The sequence below is a fragment of the Chiloscyllium plagiosum genome, unplaced genomic scaffold (assembly GCF_037043375.1).
Source record: "Chiloscyllium plagiosum isolate Xiang-an unplaced genomic scaffold, Cpla_swu_hap1 HiC_scaffold_8, whole genome shotgun sequence".
NCBI classification, from domain to species: Eukaryota; Metazoa; Chordata; class Chondrichthyes; order Orectolobiformes; family Hemiscylliidae; genus Chiloscyllium; species Chiloscyllium plagiosum.
Window position 1 is genome coordinate 104,166,766 of NW_028270146.1, and position 22,400 is coordinate 104,189,165.

The window sequence follows — 22,400 nt, forward strand, 5'->3', positions numbered from 1 at the left end:
TCCCATCCTGGCACTTTCCCCTACCACCGCAGGAACTGTAAAACCTGCGCCCACACCTCCTCCCTCACCTCTATCCAAGGCCCTAAAGGAGCCTTCCACATCCAAAGTTTTACTTGCACATCCACCAATATCATTTATTGTATCCGTTGCTCCCAATGCGGTCTCCTCTACATTGGGGAGACTGGGCGCCTCCTAGCAGAGCGCTTTAGGGAACATCTCCGGGACACCCGCACCAATCAACCACACCGCCCCGTGGCCCAACATTTCAACTCCCCGTCCCACTCTGCCGAGGACATGGAGGTCCTGGGCCTCCTTCACCGCTGCTCCCTCACCACCAGACGCCTGGAGGAAGAACGCCTCATCTTCCGCCTCGGAACACTTCAACCCCAGGGCATCAATGTGGACTTCAACAGTCTCCTCATTTCCCCTTCCCCCACCTCATTCTAGTTCTAAACTTCCAGCTCAGCACTGTCCCATGACTTGTCCGGAGTTGTCCTACCTATCTCCTTTTCCACCTATCCACTCCACCCTCTCCTCCCTGACCTATCACCTTCATCCCCTCCCCCACTCACCCATTGTACTCTATGCTACTTTCTCCCCACCCCCACCCTCCTCTAGCTTATCTCTCCACGCTTCAGGCTCACTGCCTTTATTCCTGATGAAGGGCTTTTGCCTGAAACGTCGATTTCAAAGCTCCTCGGATGCTGCCTGAACTGCTGTGCTCTTTCAGCACCACTAATCCAGAATCTGGTTTCCAGCATCTGCAGTCATTGTTTTTACCTCTATGCAAAATGGAGTAAATAATAACAATAACATCTGCAAAATGTATCACAAATTTAAGGTAGTCGTTAATGAATCTCAAAAGGATTCTGGAGAAGGTTTCTTCCCCCAGAGTGTGCTTGACAGGTGCAATTCACTACTGGAATGTAGTGGTAAATAGCCCAGATGTATTTAAAATACATTAGAAAAAGAGAGGTAAAAGCTTCTAAATAAGGTTAAATTATATGAAACAGCATTCATGGAACTGCAAAAGGATAGTATACTGGTAGAGCAAGGAATTTGGAAATCTAATAGAGTGCGATCGTTAATTGCAAGGGGAACGGAATACAAATACAGTATGCAGCATTGGTTTCCTTATTTAAGGAACATTGGAGATGGTTCAGAGAAAGTTTATTAGATTGATGCCTTGTGTGGAAAGGTTAGACAGTCTGGGCATGCATCCATTGGAGTTTAGAAGACTAAGAGATGAATTGAAACATATAAAGATCCTGAGGAGTGGTTGACAGAGTATAGGAAGTCCCCGAGTTATGAAAGCTCATACTTTCGAACCAACCCCAACAAAACCTATTAACCCAGTTACAAACAATGGTTTGTACTACAAACAGGTGGACTACAGTATCTGTACGCACTGCGTGCTCAAAATACTGCATCTTTTCAGCGGATCATCAGCCTGCCATCATCGCCATACCGCCGTCACCATTTTAAGTCATGCATTTGTCCTCATAATCATGGCTTTAAAGCTTAAATCTGATGCAAGCAGTAGAAAAGGAAAACAATCACAATTGAAAGGAAAGTGGAAAAAAGAAAGCAATCAGAGAGAGGTGAAATGCCACCAAACACTGGAAAAACGTTAGGCTACAGTCGGTCAATGATCGGGACTATTATAAAGGACAAGGGGACATGTAAAAGGCTCTGTCCCAATGAAAATGACAACTATCACAAAGTAACAGAGTGGTTTAATTGTTGAAATGGAAAGGCTATTGGTAATTTGGTTAGAGGATCAAAATCAGCGTAATATTCCTTTTAGCCTTGGCTTAGTGCAAGGACAGGCTCGAGGCCTTTACAGTGATTTAACAGCTGCACGTGCAGCAAGTGAAAGTGCTTGTGATAAAGAATTTGCTGCGAGTAGGGATTGGTTCAATCATTTCAAAGGAAGGGTAAATTTGCACAATATTAAAGTGCAAGGTGAAGCAGCGAGTTCCGATGTAAGTGCTGCAAGAGTGTTTCCTGAAACGTTTAATAAAATTATTGAGGAGGGAGGTTATGTGCCTGAGCAAATATTTAATGTAGGCGAGCTTATTTTGGAAAAGAATGCCTGAAAGGACATGCATTTCAAAAGAGGAAAAATCTGCTCTAGGGCATAAGGCATCCAAGGAGAGGCTAACAATTTGCTTCGTGGGTAACGCATCTGGGGATTGCAAGCTTAAGACTATGCTTGGGTATGCTCCCTAAATACGAGGGCACTTAAACAGATCATCAAGGCATCTCTGCCTGTTATTTGGAAGGCAAACACAAAAGCTTAGGTAACAAAAGCTCTCTTTGAAGACTGGTTCCTGAACTTTTTTGTTCCTGGTGCTAAATGTAACTGCTTGGTCAAGCAGATTTATTTCAAAATTCTTCTTGTGCTCGAGAATGCCCCGGGACTTCCAAGCACTTTAGGTGACCTTCACACCAATGTAATGGTTGTCTTTTTATCACCCAACACCACATCACTACTTCAGCCAATGGATCAGGCAATCATAGCCTCCTAAAACGCTTACTATTTACACTGGACCTTCTCACAAATGGTCAGGGCTACCCAAAATGACTTAAAGGAGTTCTGGAGGAATTACAGCATCTACGATGGCATCAAAAACATTGAGAGGGAGTGAAGAATATTAACATGAAAGGAGTCTGGAACAAATTGTGCCCCCAATGCGCATATGGTTTTACAGAGTTTAGAGGTAAGGACATTGCCAAAGCCAGGTAAGCCTTTGGTTGATACTGGTAACAAGCAACTGCAGTTAAACATCAATGAATATCATATCTTAGACTTGCTTCAATCCCATGCTGAAGAACTGACCAGTGAGGACCTTATGGAGCTGCAGCAGCAGATGATAGCATTTGAGGAAGGACCTAGAAACCCCAGGATCCAAGAGGTTTTTGATGAAGGAGTTAGCTGAAGTCTTTCAGCTCATTGAGGCAGGGATGGAAAAGTGAAAGGAGCAAGATCCTAATACAGAGAGGTTCACCAAAGTTTACCAGACAGTTACTGACGGCCTCAGCTGCTACAAGGCCATTTATAACGAGAAAAAGAAAAGCTCTGTTCAAGCCACTCTTGATGTTTACTTTAAGGAATTGATTCAGCACCAGGCCCATCCTCTCCAACACCACACCCGTCACCCAATTAAAAAGTCATCTTAATTGTTAATTGTTATTCTAGTATACAAGACATTGACTGGAACAAAGGTAAGTGTTATGTTTTCATTATTTGCTTTTCTATCCAAACAATTTAAGAAATGTTTCTTTAATGTTTTAGGTAAAATATATACTAAGACAAACATTTGACTAATTGATGTTAGATGTGAACCATACATAGCTCTTCCAACTTACATATAAGTTCGACTTACGTACAGCCTTAAGAACAGAACTCGTTTGTAGACCGGGAACTTCCTGTACACGTAGTGAGTGTGCTTCCTCTCCGAAAATCCAGAACTCAGTGTCACTGTTTCAAACTAAGAGGTTGCCCATTGAAGACAGAGTTGAAACAATATTGTTTTCTCACAGAGAAAAGTCTTTGGAACTTTCTTCCTAAACACTGTGGAAGCAGAACTTCTAAATGCTTTAAGGGAGAGGTGGACAGATTGCTGTTAAGCAAGGCGTGAAAGGTTATCGGGTATAAGTGGGAATGTGGATTTATAGTTACAATCAGATCAGCCACGATCTCATTAAATAGTGAAATGGTTGTGCAAGACCTAATGCTCCTGCCCCTTGCTCATATGATTTCACCCACTCACCATATCTCCTGATGCAGTTAATTCTCTGAAAGTGAACTTTTTGAAACATTTTATGAACTAATCCAATGCTCATGAATACCAGGCTTCACTCACAAATATAGTCCTACTAACCAGAACTATAGCCCAGTGAGCTTTGCGTCAGTGCTGGGTACAGTTGTTGGAGGGGATTCTGAGGGACAGCATTTACATGCATCTGGAAAAGCAAAAATTCATTAGGGATAGTCAACATGGCTTTATGTAGGGGAAATCATGTCTCACTAAGTTGATTTTTGAAGACATGACAAAGATGATTAATAAAGGCAGAGTGGTAGATGCTATGTGGACTTCAGCAATACATTGGACAAGATTCCACACAGGAAATAATGGAGACGGGTACAATACAATATTTAAAAACAGCTGGAAGGGTTTACAGCATTATGGGTCGAGTGCTGGCAGATGGGACGAGGTCAGTTTGGGATGTATGGTTGCTGCAAATAAGTTGGATCAAAGGATCATTTTGCATGTATATAAATCTATGTCTCCGAGTACTGGCACAAGCACAGACCAACTAGGCCAAATGGCCTGGGACTGGTTATATACTACAAATTCCAAGAAAAACAGCATACAAACCTCATGTCAAAGCCAAAGGAGGTGTTCTGTCACAAAACACTTTTCTCACCTGCTTGACTCTTCTTCCCTTTGAATACATGTAAAATATTAAGGATTCCACAAAAAACATTAATAGAACATGTTGTGGAACTGCTGAATCATAGATCAGAAAGATCTCATGTTTGACCTGTGAAATAGGTACCAATAAAAGAACGAAATTGTATCTAACCAATTATCGCTGCAGGAAGTGTGCATGGGGGGGGGGGGGAGAGCAGGAAGCACACAATAGTGCACTTCAAAGCTGGTTAGCTTACTTTGTTCTGTATTGACAGATACGCCACAAATTTGAGAGAGAGAAAAAAGCTTTGTACTGTTCATAATCACACAATAAACAAGCTCAGATTGCAAAATGCCTACATCATTCATGCTTACAAATATATACAAATTAGGGCTCAGAGTCATGACAGCGCAAGTCAAACAATTTGTTTGCTGCACCGATCATAGACATGATTCAAATTTCCTTTCCAAGCTCTAAGTCTTGCACTCAAAAGGTTTCACATATTTGACACCTAACTTTGAAGCAAATGATGTTATGAATCTCATTTCTTTCTTATGGAGGATCTTGTGATACACCCAGAAACATAAACATTTTGCTGTTTTATTGTCAGAACAAATTTGCCTCAAAATTGGATCAAATTTACAAGCGCACAAATTAATTATTCAGAAAAGGTCAAATTCAGCTGACCTAATTCAACTTTAATGATGAAATCTTCTGAAAATGGCAACATGCAATTAAACAAACTAACATTATTCTAATTCAATTTACATAGATCCGTCCTGACAGAGGAGCTCTGTATATTTTCACGTAAGTTAACTGTGCTCTCATTACGACATCTACAATAAATCAATAATCCACAGGTTCACACATCAAATTCTACATGAGTCACCTTTCTTCCTTGATACCAGCTTCGCTGCGCACACCCTGATGTGCCACGTCAACCCTGACCTTTTTTTTGGGCAGGAATTTTGCCAATGGTGTATTTAGCATTTCTAATTCATCGTACAAGCTTCAAAGTTAAGACAGAGAGAAAGATTTCGTTCCTGGGCTGTTTTAACATTTCCTTTTCAACTGCAGACTAAAATTACTGAGGAGATTCAAGCTCAGATACTGCAGTCTGATCTCTTCTTCCAGATCTATACAAGCACGAGAATGCTGTATTGAAGCTAAACATACAGTTCTATTACATAGTGATAACTATTAACTTGGACTAACTTCCCAAAGATAATGTACACAAAATACGTATCCAATAATCCACTGCATATCTAATGCATAGCAAAGCAGCAAGTCCAGCTGCATAGGTCAAACAAATTTCAGCACTCCCTGCATATGAAAAGAATCTGACAAGTTTCCTACTAAGTAACAGACATTGGGAGTGCGTTGCTGGAAAAGCACAGCAGGTCAGGCAGCATCCAAAGAGCAGGAGAATTTTGCATAAGCACTTCATCAGGAATCTGGCTGAAGAGCTTCAGGGCAGGGATGACCTGAGGGGGTGCAGTGAGAGGGAGACTCACTGAGATTCTTGGAGAGAAAGGAGAACTTCTTCAGGGTAAGCATCCTTGGAAGAGGCTTCACAATAAGGTTAAAATCAACTAGGAGAAAGTGAGGACTGCAGATGCTGGAGATTAGAGTCAAGATTAGAGTGGTGCTGGAAAAGCACAGCAGGTCAGGCAGCTTCCTTCATCAAGAGATCTTTTGCCTGAAACGTCGATTTTCCTGCTCCTCGGGTGCTGCCTGACCTACTATGCTTTTTCAGAACTACTCTAACCTTGACTTCATCAGGAACAGACATGCCCATTTCAGCTTCAAGTTCTAATGAATGCACGTGCAAAGAAATTTCAGAGCAAATAATTTGCCTCACATAATCGATGTATTACAGAAATAGATTGTGGAGACTTGGAGGCAGGTGAGCAGACACTGGGAGTCTTGTGACATTCACAAGAGCAGCTCTGCCTGCTGGGCACTGTAATATGACCAGCATTCCAACACACATGCCAGCACTCAGGAAAAACAGATACGTTTACCTACAGGTATAAGCATCAAGGCATCCTTAAGATAACTGTTTCGGGAAACATTACCAAACATTAAGAGATTTATCAACATCTATTCTTCTAATTCTCAAAATGAGAGAAGTTGAAATCTGCAAATCAAAATGATGCATGCCCAAGTTGCTAATTTTAGATTCTATAGCTTGTTGGCAGGGGACAGCAAAGCTTTAAATATTTACATTTAAGTTAGCAGGAGTGAGCATTCCACCCTGCAGCAAGGTATCCAGCACTTAAGTGATGTTTGGCAGGTGTCAAACCAAATATCAGTGAGTAGGTTATTGATGAGCAAGGACCACGCGATAACATCTTCAACACCTTCAATCACTTTGCTGAGAAGAGTAGTCTCAAGGATAGAATTGGTTTGAATGGTGTTACGGATGAGAGCAAAGCCCCTCAATATATATTATGATAAACTGGATCCTAACTTTTTCCTATTTTAAAGGTAAATGTAAGGCGTTATGTTCTGATGCAAATCAGTTGGTCAAACTATCTGGTTTGAAACAAAATACACTTTGTTCATACACTATAATCAAAATACAGACAAAATAAAAAAGGAAGAACTGGATGAACTGTAACTTTATCAAAATAATTTATAGTAATTAATATAAATATTAACTATTTCAATATAGTAACATCCCATAAACATACCCTTAGCAAAGGAAAACTCAGTAAAATAGATCTCACGTGCAATTCTGGAAGCAGGAGGAGAACCTCAGCTTTTAGCGAGCAGAAAAAGAGCTTCACATTCCACCCTCAAGACCGCAGCAACTGGTGAAATTTAAAAGCTAAAAAAATCCTGGTTATGTAGGAGCTCAACCCCAGCCATTCAGGCCACTTCTACTGTTCCAACTTTTAACAAAAAAAACTAGGCCTCACATGCTGTCCCAACTTCTCTTCATTAAAAAACAGGTCAAAATACACCTCTTAAAGCCAGATAGTGTCATCACACCTCCCCCTTTTGAAAGTTACCTATAAACAAAAATGGCTTCATTTTTAAAATCCTTTACACTATTAATACATTACAACACATACATTACATTGACTCTAAGCATGGAAACATTGATTATTTCAGTCTGACATTTTTTCTTGCTACCTAACGCCGCTGTCTTTGTTCAAAGTCACAACAATGCATCGGCAATTGTTGATCTTTTGTCCTGCTATATGTATAATTTTCAAATTGAATGACTGCAATAAACTTAACAATCTGGTATTTTTATCCAGATACTTTTCCAAAAACTTTAAGGGGTTAAAATCAGTATACATATTTGTCTCAGACACACGATTGGCATTAGAAATGTTGAAAGTTTGCAATGCCAACACCAAGCTCAAGGTCTCCTTCTCAATTGTGGATTTTTCTCTGCTGATGACTATTCAATTTTCTGGAAAAATACCCAATAAGTCTTTCTATCTTCTTGTTGTCTTCTTGCAAGAGTTCAACACCGACACCCACATCATTCACATCGATACCCACCTTGGTTTTGCATAATTAGTGTAGCCAAAAATGGGATAGTGCTTAACAGAGCTTTCAAGCTGTCAAATGTCTTCTGACATTTTTCCATCCACTGAAATGTTCTGCACTTCAACAAGTCAGTCAGTGGAGTAATGAAACTGCTAAAATTCAACACAAACTTCTGATAAAAACTCAGTCTCAGGAACCATAACATTCCCTCTTGAATAAACTTTGGTTTCACATCCCATGGGGCCATTTGTCCACTTCCAATAACTTGGACCAGGAACGTGATTTAGGCTTTTGTGAACTCATTCTTAGCCAGGTTTATCACCAAGCCTGCCTCCCAAAGTCATCTGAACAATTCCAACAGATGCGCCAAATTTTCCTTCCAAGTATGACTAAAAATCACCAGATCATCAATGTACACCATACAAATGGGTAATCCCAAAATGACTTTATCCGTTAGTCAGATAAATGTACCTGCCAGTATCCTCTGAGTAAATCTAACTTGGAAATATACTTTGCTTGTCTCACCTTCTCAATACAGTCTTCCAGATGGAGTTTAATTCAGATAAATGTGAGGTGCTGCGTTTTGGCAAAGCAAATCTTAGCAGGACTTATACACTTAATGGTAAGGTCCGAGGGAGTGTTGCTGAACAAAGAGACCTTGGAGTGCAGGTTCATAGCTCCGTGAAAGTGGAGTCACAGGTAGATAGGATAGTGAAGGCGGCGTTTGGTATGCTTCCCTTTATTGGTCAGAGTATTGAGTACAGGAGTTGGGAGGTCATGTTGCGGATGTACAGGACATTGGTTAGGCCACTGTTGGAATATTGTGTGCAATTCTGGTCTCCCTTCAATCAGAAGGACCTTGTGAAACTTGAAAGGTTCCAGAAAAGATATACAAGGATGTTGCCAGGGTTAGAGGATTTGAGCTGGAGGGAAAGGCTGGGGCTGTTTCCCCTAGAGCGTTGGAGGCTGAGGGCTTAGAGGTTTATAAAATCATGAGGGGCATGGATAGGATAAATCGACAAACTCTTTTCCCTGGGATGGCAGAGTCCAGAACATAGATTTAGGGTGAGAGGGGAAAGACATAAGAGAGACCTTAGAGGCCACCTTTTCATGCAGAGGATGGTGTGTGTGTGGAATTAGCTGCCAGAGAAAGTGGTGGAGGCTGGTACAATCGCAACATTTAAAAGGCATTTGGATGGGTATATGAATAGGAAGGGTTTGGAGGGATATGGGCCAGGTGCTGGCAAACGGGACTCGATTAGGTTGGGATATCTGGTCGGCATGGACGAGTTGGACTGAAGGGTCTGTTTCTGTGCTGTACATCTCGATGACTCTATAAATGTGGAAGAGGATATGAATAACTGAATTGATTTTACAATAGTCCACACATTGGGCACTACCTGGTTTTGACACCATGACTATGGGTTAGCTCCATCTGCTGCAACTCACTTTGATTATATTGTCTTTGAGAATGTGTTCAATCTCTTTTGGAACCTGTGCCAACTCAGAGGTTGAAGTCTAAGGATGTTGCTTAATTGGAACAGTATTTCCTTTTTCTACATTGTGGGTGTAAGCTGGGAAGTAGTAATTTCATGACGTACAAAACTCTCCATGTGATTGTATTAACTCTTTTAGGTCATTTTGATTTCCCTGTGGAATGTAACTTAATAACTTATCCCCAATTTTGAGACCTTCTTCACTATCCAATTTAATTAAGGAATGACCAAATCAAAACCATTGGAAATTGGTTCTTCATTCTGTGCTGTAATCAGTAACATATTCTCCTCTGGCTTTCCCTCCCAAAAGACCTTTTGACCATATTCACATGACACACGGATTTCTTCTTTTATAGCATTGTTATCAAATAATTCACTTCACTAAATTTCTTTTCAATTTGATCAGGCTCACTACATCTAGCTGTTAAAGGTTTCCCTACCACTGGGAGTAACATGAACACTATCTCCATGAGCAAAATTACAAATTAAGATATCTGTCTGATTTCTGTTTTATGATATGATTCTGGGTACCCTAAAATGGAGGATGGGGAAAAAATGTGGCTGTAGGAGCTGCTCCTTTTTTGGAGGTATTTCCAATGTTGAAGCCGATTTCCTCAAATTCTAGGACCAGTAATCACTGTTTTATAAGGTTTGCATCGTTTTGAAACTTTGGGGAAAAAGATCAAAACAACAGCACTTTAAAAAGGGAGGAAGACAGATGAAGCTGGTGACCACATTGGAAGTGAATCAAAGGAGAAATATGGTCTGACCCAGCAGTGAATCTGCACAGCTGACTACTCTGCTGATTGATTTCAAGTATTACTGGACAAAGGTACTGTCTAAGAAAAATTAACATGTGGCAAAACTCTCAGCTGATCTTGGAGAAACCTGTATCTTAGAGCTCACAGCAGGGCAGTAGCTAAGTGGCTAGTTTTAAAGTGCAACCTTACTTTTCTTGTAAATCTACAATAGTGAGTAGAGTGGGTTCCATTTAATGATATGTTTTATTGAGATCTGTCCCTTGATTAAACTTTAAACTATAAAATATATGTACTAGGTGAGCCTGGAGTAGTGGTTTTTAAGAATAGTAAGACTGCGCTATATCCTAAGACTATAGATTGTTAAGGAGTAAAGGTGACCTTTAACAGAGTGATATGCTCTTCTTGTTAGATGTGGGAGAGTAGGTAGAGTTTTCATGTTACTGATGATTATATCGACAGGAAGTATGTTTGGCTGCAAACCCTATCAGGTCGCATGGATCAGTTAGCGCGGCAGTTACAAGCAATGAGGAATTTATAGAAGCGAGGGTGTGGGATGGATGGCAGTTGCAGGAAGAGAGATAAAGCAGACAGACAGTCAGGTAGATGGGTTACCTCCAGGAAAGATAGTAGAGGAGGCCGGTCATGCAGGAGTCTTCTGTGGCTATCCCCATTTTAAACAGTTATGCTGTTTTGGAAAGTGTAGGGGGTGATGGACCCTCAGCGGAATGTAGCATTAACAGCCACGTTTCTGGTAATGAGACTGAGTCTAATGTTACAAGGAGTATATCAGGTTCCAAGCAATCCATTGTGATAGGGGACTCTCTAGTCAGGTAAGACAGATGAACTCAGGGTGACGTCCCACTCCCCCCTCAATCGAAGCAAGATGCTCAGAGACACTGTATAGTTTTAACTCCATCTTTATTCCAGGCCCTGGAGGGGAGAGAATGATGGCCCACATGCACAGGGACATGAGTTCACAGTTTTTCTCTGGAATAGCAGTTTCTCAGTGAACTATTTAATCATTTTACAGGGAGGAGCATAAAGATAAAACAAGATACATATTAATTGTGTGACCGTTGCAATCAGCAAACGTCAACAGCAAAAATTAAGCCATCTGCTGTTACACACAATGTTCTTAACCTTGTTAACTGGATTCATACAATGGATACTTTCCCCCTTGTTAGCTGACCTTGCATACTGAATGCTTCCAATATTGTCAAATGGTTCTACATAATGACTGCTTTTTGACCTTGCTAACCATTACCTTGCCTCCAGCACCCCATTGTTAACTACAAGTTCTTATCTGATCTGAGTCAAGCTCAGCTGAACCTTTTGTTTTACAAAACTTAAAACGTAACTCTTTTCCTACCTGCTCATACCTGATACACATTCTCAAGGGTATGGTTGGGAACATGGGACTGGGATATCATAGCAGCTACAGAGATGTGACTCAGGGATGGACAGGACTGGCAGCTTCAAGTTCCAGGCTAACAGATGTATAGGAAGGATAGAAAGGGAGGAGGGGGAATAATCCACATATTGCAACTGTTGAGGATCCTCCTTTTTGATTAGGGACAACATTATGCCTGTACGTAGGGAGGATATTCCTGACAATACATCCAGCGAAGTTATTTGGTTAGAGCTTGGAAATAAGAAAGAAATGATGACCATCTTATTGAATTGTACTACAGAACCACCCCTCTCATTCTCTCTCCCCCTCTCTGTTTTTGACAGAATGAAGCAAGAACTTTCAAAAGTTAATTTGAGGGCAGATATTTGGAGGTAAAGGGATGGTTGGAAAATAGGAAGCCTTTGAAATTGAGAAAATTAGAGTCCTGAGACAGTTCCATAAATTGAGGTTTCGATCAAGAATAAGACAGAAGCATATTACAGTAAAGATTATGTGAATCCGCAGAACAGTATAAAGGCAGTAGAAGTATACTTAAGAGGGAAATCAGGAAGGCAAAAAGGGGACATTAGATGTCCCCTTTGACAAATAGGGTTAAGGAGAATCCAAATGGATTCTACAAATACATTCAGGACACAAGTATAATTAAGGAGAGAATAGGTCCCCTTAAAAATCAGCAAGGCCACTTATGAGGGAGATGAAGGAGATACTAAATGGATACCTTGCATCAGTGTTTACTGTGGAGGAGTACAGGAACAAAGAAAATTACAGCACAGAAACAGACCCTTCAGCAATCCAAGCCTCTGCCAATCCATATCCTCTATCTCAACCTGTCTCCTATTTTGTAAGGGTCAGTATCCCTTTGCTCCCAGCCCATTCATGTATCTGTCTAGATACCCCTTAAATTACGCTATCGTGCCAGCCCCTACCACCTCAGGTGGCAACATGTTCCAGACACGCATCACCCTCTGCGTAAAGAACTCTCCATGCATAGGTCCCTTAAACTCTTCCTCTCTCACTATGAACTGATGATCCCTAGTATTCGAGTCCCCCACTCTGGGAAAAAGCTTGTTGCTATTCACGCTGTCTCTACCTCTCATGATTTGTGACCCCAATCAGGTCCCTCTTCAATCTCCATCTTTCTAATTAAAATAAGCCAAAGCTACCCAACCTCTCCTCATAGCTAGCACCCTCCATACTAGGCAACGTCCTGGTGAATCTCCTCTGCACCCTCTCCAAAGCATCCACATTCTTTTGGTAATGTGGGGACCAGAACTGTACGCAATATTCCAAATGTAGCTGAACTAAAATCTTACACAACTGTAACATGACCTGCCAACTCTTGTACTCAATATCCTGTTCAACGAAGGAAAGCATGTTGTATCCTTTCTTGACCACTCTATTCACCTGCATTGCCACCTTCAGGGAATAATGGACCCGAACACCCCGATCTCTCTGTACATCAATACTCCCCTGGGCCTTTCCATTTATAATTCACTCTTGAATTGGCTCTTCCAAAATGCCTCACCTTGAATTTGCCCAGATTGAAGTTCATCTGCCATTTCTCCGCCCAATTCTCCAAACTATCGATATTCTGCTGTATTCTCTGACAGTCCCCTTCACTATCTGCTATTCCACTAATCTTAGGGTCATCTGCAACCACCTATGCCTTTCTCCAGATCACTTATGTATATTACAAACAACGGTGGTCCCAGCACAAATCCCCGTGGGACACCACTGGTCACAATTCGCCATTCCGAGAAACTCCCTTCCATTACTACTGTCTCCTGCTGCCCAGCCAGTTCTCTATCCATCTAGCTAGTACACCCTGGACCCCATTCAACTTCACTTTCTTCTTCATCCTACCTTGGTGAACCTTATCAAACACTTTACTGAAGTCAATGTATATGACATCTACAGCCCTTCCCTCAATCAACTCTGTCGCTTCCTCCTATTAAGTTGGTAATACATGACCTTCTCTGCACAAAACCATGCTGCCTATCAGTGATAAACACTTTTTCTTCCAAATGGGCTGAGAGATGGCAAATGGAGTTTAATGTGGAAAAGTGTGAGGTGATTCACTTTGGAAGGAGCAACAGGAATACAGAGTACTAGGTTAATGCTGAGATTCTGATGAGCAGAGAGATCTTGGTGTCCATGTAAATACATCCCTGAAAGTTGCCACTCAGGTTGATCGGGTTGTTAAGGAAGCATACAGTGTGATAGCTTTTATTGGTAGAGGGATTGGTAGAGCCATGAGGTCATGCTGCAGCTGTAAAAAACTCTTGGTAAAGCCACACTTGGAGTATTCAGTTCTGGTCATCGCATTATAGGGGGATGTGGAAGCATTGGAAAGAATTCAGAGAAAATTTATTAGGCTGTTGCCTTGTATGGAGGGAAGATCTTATTCTACGTTCTATATCTTATGCCCCCATTTAGTCCTCTTAATTCCTCGTTTCAGATTGGTCCTACATTCCCGATATTCTTCCAAAGCTTCATCTATCTTCAGTTGCCTGAACCTTATGTACATTTCCTTTTGTCTCTTAGCTAGTCTCACAATTTCACCTGTCATCTATGGTTCCCTAATCTTGCTATTTCTAGCCCTCATTCTCCATGGAACATGCATCTCCTGCACTCATCAAACTCTCTTTAAAAGCCTCTCACATATCAATTGTGGATTTCCCTTCAAACAACTGCTCCCAATCTACATTCCCCAGCTCCTGCTGAATTTAGGTATAGTTGACCTTACCCCAATTTAGCACTATTTATTTTGGACCACTTCTGTCTTTGTCCATGAGTATCCCAGAACTTACAGAATGGTGATCACTATTCCTCAAATAATCCCCTATTGAAACTTCAAGGGCATGGAAGATAAAGAATGCGGGGAAATAAATAGCGACACCTTGAAAGACTTCCATATTACAGAGAACTTGGTGCTGAACAGGGCTTAAAATGCATGAAGGTGGATAAATCGCCAGGATCTGATCAAGTGTACCCTAGAACTCTGTGGAAAGCTAGGAAAGTGATTGCTGGGCCCCTTGCTGAGATATTTACATTATCGATTGCCACAGCTGAGGTGCCAGAAGACTGGACGTTGGCCAAGATGGTGTCACTTTTTAAGGAAGGTGGTAAGGAAAAGCCAATGAACGAGAGACTAGTGTGTCTGACATCAGGTTGTTGGAGGGTAGGATTTACATGTATTTGGAAAGATAAGGACTGATTTTGGATAGTCAACATGGCTTTGTGCATGGGAAACCATGCCTCACTAACTTGATTGAGATTTTTGAAGAAGTGACAAAGAGGATTGATGGGGCAAACTGGTGGTGAACATGATCCATATGGACTTAAGTAAGGCGTTTGACAAAGTTCCTCATAGTAGACTGGTTGGCACGGTTAGCTCACAGGAATAGAGGGAAAACTGGCCATTTGGATACAGAATTTCGAAGGAACAAAGAGGGTGGTGGTAGTGAAGGGTCACTTTTCAGACTGGAGGCCTGTGACAAGAGGTATCCCAGAAGAATCGGTGCTAGGTCCACTGTTTTTCATCATTCATATAAATGATTTGCATGTGAATATATGAAGTACAGTTAGTAAGCTTGCACATGACACCAAAGTTGAAGGTGTAGTGGACAGCGAAGAAGGTTACTTCAGATTACAATAGGATCTTGATCAGATGGGCCAATGGGCCGAGGAGTGGCAGATGGAGTTTAATTTAGATAAATTTGAGATGCTGCTTTTGTAAAGGCAAATCAGGACAGGACTTAGACAGTTAATGGTAAGGTCCTGTGGAGTGTTACTGAACAGAGACCTTGGAGTGCAGGTTCATAGTTCGTTGAAAGTTGAGTCGCAGGTTGATAGGATAGTGAAGGAGGTTTCATTATAGTTTCCTTTATTGGTCAGAGCATTGAGTACAGGAGTTGGGAGGTCATGTTGCAGCTGTACATGACATTGGTTACGCCACTTTTGGAATACTGCATGCAATTCTGGTCTCGTCATAGGAAGGATGTTGTGAAACTTGAAAGAGTTCAGAAAACAATTTACAAGGATGTTGCCAGGGCTGGAAGGTTTGAGCTAAAGGGAGAGTCTGAATAGCTGGGGCTATTTTCCCTGGAGCATTCAAGGCTGAGGGGTGACCTTAAAGAGGTTTTACAAAATCGTGAATACAGGGAGAATTAGCCACTCGGATACAGAACCGGCTCGAAGGAATGAAACAGAGATTGGTGGTGGTCATAGAATCCCTAGTGTAGAAACAGGACATTTGGCCCAACAAGTCCACACTGACCCTCTGAAGAATAACCCACCCAGACCCATTACCCTACACTATTACTCTATTATTTACCCTGACTAATGCTCAAAGCTGAAAATGTGTTGCTGGAAAAGCGCAGGTCAGGCAGCATCCAAGGAACAGGAGAATCGATGTTTCGGGCATAAGCCCTTCTTCAGGAATGAGGAAAGTGTGTCCAGCAGGCTAAGATAAAAGGTAGGGAGGAGGGACTTGGGGGAGGGGCGTTGGAAATGCGATAGGTGGAAGGAGGTCAAGGTGAGGGTGATAGGCCGGAGTGGGGTGGGGGTGGAGAGGTCAGGAAGAAGATTGCAGGTTAGGAAGGCGGTGCTGAGTTTGAGGGATTTGACTGAGACAAGGTGGGGGGAGGGGAAATGAGGAAACTGGAGAAATCTGAGTTCATCCCTTGTGGTTGGAGGGTTCCTAGGCGGAAGATGAGGCGCTCTTCCTCCAACCGTCGTGTTGCTATGGTCTGGTGATGGAGGAGTCCAAGGACCTGCATGTCCTTGGTGGAGTGGGAGGGGGAGTTGAAGTGTTGAGCCACGGGGTGGTTGGATTGGTTGGTCCAGGTGCCCCAGAGGTGTTCTCTGAAACGTTCCGCAAGTCGGTGGCCTGTCTCCCCAATATAGAGGAGGCCACATCGGGTGCAGCGGATGCAATAAATGATGTGTGTGGAGGTGCAGGTGAATTTGTGGCAGATGTGGAAGTATCCCAATTGCACAAAACCTACACATCCCCGAACACTATGGGCAATTTAGCATGGCCAATTGACCTAAGCTGCACATCTTTGGATTTTAAGAGGAAACCGGAACACTCAGAGAAACCACGCAGACATGGGGAGAATGTGCAAACTCTACACAGACAATTGCCTGAGCCTAGAATTGAACCTGGGTCCCGGGCGTATGAGGCAGCAGTGCTAACCGCTCAGCCACTGTGCCGATGGCTTTTACCTTGGGTGGTGTGAGTCCAAAACTACAGGGCATAGGTATAAGGTGAGTGGGTAAAGATTTAAAAGGGATCTAAGGGGCAACTTTTTCACGCAGAGGGTGGTGCTTGCGTGGAATGAGCTGCCAGAGCAAGTGGTGGATGCTGGTACAATTACAACATTTAAGAGACATCTGGATGGGTATAGGAACAAGAAGGGTTTAGAGGGATGTAGGCCGGGTGCTGACAAATAGGACCAATTTATTTAAGATACAGGATGTTCTGTTATAACACATGTTTTGCTTTAACATGATTGATGAATTGGGGAAATTGTTTCTAAAGCGCAAACGTTTATGATGTGTGCTGAACTAATTTGCACAATCAAGTCCTTAAATGAACTGTTAAACCCTATATTCCTTTGACAATGCATTTGGAATTTTACCCTTGTTGTAGTTAAGATAATATGATCAATCTTGAGCTTCCCATGATACAAACAAGATCAGAATATTGCAATAGGTACACCAAAGATTTACCAAGATGATAGCAGTAAGAGCTAGCAATTATAACTAAGATATAAAGTTTGTTGTTTAAGCTTTTCTGCTGTTTGATCAATTGATAACAAGGCTATAGCTTCAGTTTTACCGAAGCAAATGAAGAATCTAAGAGGTTATGAAGGGAAATGGCAGAATAATAAAATTTGAAAGACTGCTGCCTATGAAGAATGAGCACTGACAGATTGCTTCCTCTGCATGATTCACTATTTTAGTGAATTAGACTTGTGTGAATGGGCAGTGAAAAATCTGTTGAGGGAAAACATTCCAATATCCAATTAACAATATATGGTACAAAAATGGGACTGATTTTTAATACTTACATATTATTTCGTGACTATTCTTATCACGTAACATTCTATGAAAGTTTTGGAATTTCCTTGTCAGCTTTTTGAAATATGAAAAACAAATCATTCATGCACTTAAATCCCAAGTCACATTGCAGTTTGCTACTTAACTCCATTGTTTTAACACTGTGAAATCACCCATTTTAGGTCAGCTGCTTTGCAAATCTGTAACCTTGACAGCCTTTTTACACTATTTCTTGTTCTTAATAGTAGCATGAATTTTGCTGTTCACTTAACTCATTCCCACACCAGAAGAAAAATCGCGCTTGTCACGTAGGTATTCTCCACCGTTTAATCCTTGACAAAATCTTAATTTTCTAACATCCTATGTGCCCAGTCCCCAGATAGTGCTGTGGCACTTCTTTGGTTAGAATGCTGATGTTTGCAGTCCTTTAATTTCTTTTGGAAGCTATGTAAACTTTGGGCTGAAATGTCAATTATATTGATTTTGTAAAGTAAATACGATTCCCTACAGTGTGGAAACAGGCCCTTTGGCCCAACAAGTCCACACCGACCCTCTGAAGAGTAACCACCCGGACCCACTATCCTCCGACTAATGCCCACTATGGGCACTTTAGCATGGCCAATTCACCTGACCTGCACATCTTTGGACTGTGGGAGGAAACCGGAGCACCTGAAGGATACCCACGCAGACACGGGGAGAATGTGCAAACTCGACACAGTCAGTCAACTGAGGCTGGAATCGAACCTGGGTCCCTGGTGCTGTTAGGCAGCAGTGCTAGCCACTGTGCCACCCCAAAGTAATCTGAACATTCATAACTACATGCTTATTGTAGAAATAGATTGGCTTCAAACTGTAATCAGTTAAAAGAAAAGTCGTCAATTTGGAAAAAAATCAAGGTTCGTATTTTCCATGAAACCGCAGATTTATGGTTAAAAACCCACCTGGTTTACTAGTTTCCTTTAGGGGAGTCCTCGCATGTGGCTAACATGTCACTCTCAACCCAGCGTAAAAGCTTTTGACCCATGACTGCCTTCTGAAATGGCTTAGTAAGTCACTTAGCTGTGTCTAACTGCTACAAATAAAGTCTACTGAGAATAAATTTGACAGCTATCTCCGCATTGCATTAGACACAACACAAGAAAGGTAGACCAGTCGACCCTGCTCATTAATACCTTGGAGCTTTTGCCAAAATTGGTGGAGTGGTCCCACAGAGTAGTCAACAAATGGCACGGTGGCTCAGTGGTTAGCACTGCTGCCTCCGCGTCAGAGCTGGGTTCAATTCCAGCCTCTCAAAACTGTCTGTGTGGAGTTTGCATATTCTCCCCATGTCTCCCTGAGTTTCCTCCGGGTGCTCAGTTTTCCTCCCACAGTCCAAAGATGTGCAGTTTAGGTAGATTGACCATGCTAATTTGCCCATTGTGTCCAGGGCTATACAGGTTAGGTGGATTAGACATGGGAAATGCAGGATTGCAGGGATAGGGTAGGGGGGCAAGTCTGGGTGGGATGCTGTTGGGAGGGCTGGTATAGACTTTTAGATTAGATTAGATTAGATTACAGTGTGGAAACAGGCCCTTCGGCCCAACAAGTCCACACCGACCCGCCGAAGCGAAACCCACCCATACCCCTACATTTACCCCTTACCTAACACTATGGGCAATTTAGTATGGCCAATTCACCTGACCCTGCACATCTTTGTGATGTGGGAGGAAACCGGAGCACCCGGAGGAAACCCACGCAGACACGGGGAGAACGTGCAAACTCCACACAGTCAGTCGCCTGAGTCGGGAATTGAACCCGGGTCTCTGGCGCTGTGAGGCAGCAGTGCTAACCACTGTGCCACCGTGCCGCCCTTGTTGGGCCGAATGGCCTGCTTCCACACTGTAGGGATTCTATGAAACAATTTGAAGTAGTCATACTCCAGCTGCAAGGCATGACTGAATGTCTTAGTCTCTCGATCACCAGTAGGACCCACTTGGTTGGAGGTACTGTCGTATACAGTGAGTGAGTGGTCTCTGTGATCCTCAACATTGCTTCTTTGCCTCTGGGCAGCCATGCGCAAGAAAACATTAATGGCCATTCTGCCAATTTTTGCCGATTGAATGCCATTTGGAAGCAACATCTGGGCTAGCACTGGTGCAGAATAAACTCTAGATCGGGAACTTCAGTGTATATACCACAAGCTGTAAGTTCCCAGCCTGTGGCAGATCATCTTTTCTTGCACTAGCATCAAGCCGAGGGTCACATGAGTAGTGTTGGCAACAGCAGTGCACAGATATTTGGCATGTCAATCTGGTAAAGCCACAACAGAACTATATCATACTAACAGCTGAAAATGCATTCAGTAGACAGGGTTAGCAATCCCAAGGTAGTTGATTCATATTCTGTTGTAAATGGTGGTGAACAATTAAACGATTCATTAGAGAAGGGGCTGCACAAATTTCGTCTTTCTCCATGATAGTGGAGCCCAAAGGAAAACAATACTGAAGGATTGGAGTTGTCTTTACCTAGAAGTACAGAGTAGATGATGGGTCTCGACTTGCTCCTTCCCTAAATCAGACACAAGTTAACAGTTCATTCAATTTACTGCACAAATCTAAGGAACATTAGCGGTGTGTTGAATACAGCAAAGTTTATGGCCCTGGGAACTTCCTGGCTTTACTGCAAAAGTAGCATACTCCTTCCCTGTTCCATTTACCCAAAGAAGTACCATTTTCCAGATGTGTCTGACCAACAAAAAGTCAGACAAAATCCTTTTGGGTCAGCTTCTGCTCCATTAGCTAGTGATGGTATTGTGGACAGTTTCTGAAGTGGCACTTACAAGCTGCTTAATGATGCTCTAGTGTGGGTTCCACCAGGGCAAGTCATCTCCAAGCCTCATTATAGGTATGGTTCAAAGATGGACAAAAGAGATGAAGGAAGTTAGAGACTGTCCTTGATATCAGGGCAATATTTCACCAGGGTGGCATCGAGAAGTTCTTAGTCAGATTGAAGTCAATGGAAAACAGCGAGAAAGCTCTCTGCTGATTGGAGTTGTACTGAGCACAAAGGAATGTGGTTATGATTGTTGGATGCCAATTATCACATTCTCAGAACATCTTTGTCAGAGATCTTTTAGGCAATCTGTACAGAACTATTATGACACACCTCTGGAGCAAGTGGGACTTCAACCTTCAATATATATAAAGAGCTGGACGAGATTCAGACTTGGCATGAGATGTTTCTGCATTGCAAAATCTGAATTCAGTTGTGAAAGTCTTCATTCTTCCCTTCCTGATTTACTGCTGACACTAAATAAGTTTCTTTGTCAGAACTTGGCAGGAAATGATGTAGTGACATTTCAAAACGCCTTTATTTTATGACAGTTCTGTTTCTCAAAATCGTGTTCTGGGTGCACGTAATTGCGATGAGAATACAGATGTTTTGTTTTAAAAGTAATTGCAATAGAGAGACCCAAATGGCTTGTGCAGATTGAAATATTCTGGTTTTGTAATTGCAAAAAATTGTTTTTATAACAGCTTTTATCATAAAAATACTTTGGGACTTTCATGCCATTTAAAGAATTAATGGCATTGACGCAAGAGTAAACCAAGCCTTGGGTGTATTTCAAGGTGTAAGTTGCATGAAGATATGTTATCCAAACCCCTTGGTTTGTTCCAGTACTGAACACACTCCCCCATCCTCCAGCACCCTCTTCTACCTGGCTGAGCTTTTCCTTACTTTGAATAACTTCTCCTTTAACCCCTCTCACTTTCTTCAGATCAAAGCTACCCACATGAGTCCTAGTTTTGCCTAGGAGAAAGTGAGGACTGCAGATGCTGGGGATCAGAGCTTAAAAATGTGATGCTGGAAAAGGAGCATCAAAGGAGAAGGAGAATCGACATTTCGGGCATAAGCCCTTCTTCAGGAATGAGGAAGGTGTGCCAAGCAGGCTATGATAAAAGGTAGGGAGGAGGGACTTGGGGGAGGGGCGTTGGGAAGGAGGTTAAGGTGAGGGTGATAGGCCAGAGAGGGGGTGGGGACGGAGAGGTTGGGAAGAAGATTGCGGGTCAAGAAGGCGGTGCTGAGCCTGAGGGTTGAGACTGAGAAAGGTGGGGGGAGGGGAAATGAGGAAGGTGGAGAAATCTGCATTCATCCCTTGTGGTTGGAGGGTTCCTAGGTGGAAGATGAGTCGCTCTTCCTCCAGGCGTCGTGTTGCTATGGTCTGGCCTTCGCCGCATCTGCTCCCAGGAGGACCAATTCCAATACCGAATAACCCAGATGGCCTCCTTCTTCAAAGACCGCAATTTCCCTCAGACGTGGTTGATGATGCTCTCCACCGCATCTCCTCCACTTCCCGCTCCTCCACCCTTGAACCCCACCCCTCCAATCGCCACCAGGACATAACCCCACTAGTCCTCACCTACCACCCCAACCTCCAGATACATCGGATCATCCATCGTCATTTCCGCCACCTCCAAACGGACCCCACCACCAAGGATACATTTCCCTCCCCACCCCTATCAGCGTTCTGGAAAGACCACTCCCTCCGTGACTCCCTTGTCAGATCCACACTCCCCACCAACCCAACCTCCACTCCCGGCACCTTCCCCTGCAACCGCAAAAAATGCAAAACTTTCGCCCACACCTCCCCCCTCACTTCCCTCCAAGGCCCATGGGGTCCTTCAATATCCATCAGAAATTCACCTGCACCTCCACACACATCATTTACTGCATCCGCTGCACCCGATGTGGCCTCCT

General features: G+C 42.6%; 1 protein-coding gene across 8 annotated transcripts in view; it reads right to left on the bottom strand.

Moving 5' to 3' along the window:
* Window positions 1-22,400, bottom strand: part of numb (NUMB endocytic adaptor protein) — a 216,142-nt gene that overhangs the window by 126,774 nt on the left and 66,968 nt on the right. The window contains exon 1 of one of the 8 annotated variants that reach the window (XM_087990196.1): window positions 4,386-4,404. The exons of the other annotated variants lie outside the window; for them this stretch is intronic. The gene's annotated coding sequence lies outside the window, so the exon portion shown is untranslated. Of the gene's footprint in view, window positions 1-4,385; window positions 4,405-22,400 lie in introns of those variants that run through there. 8 annotated transcript variants of the gene reach the window in all.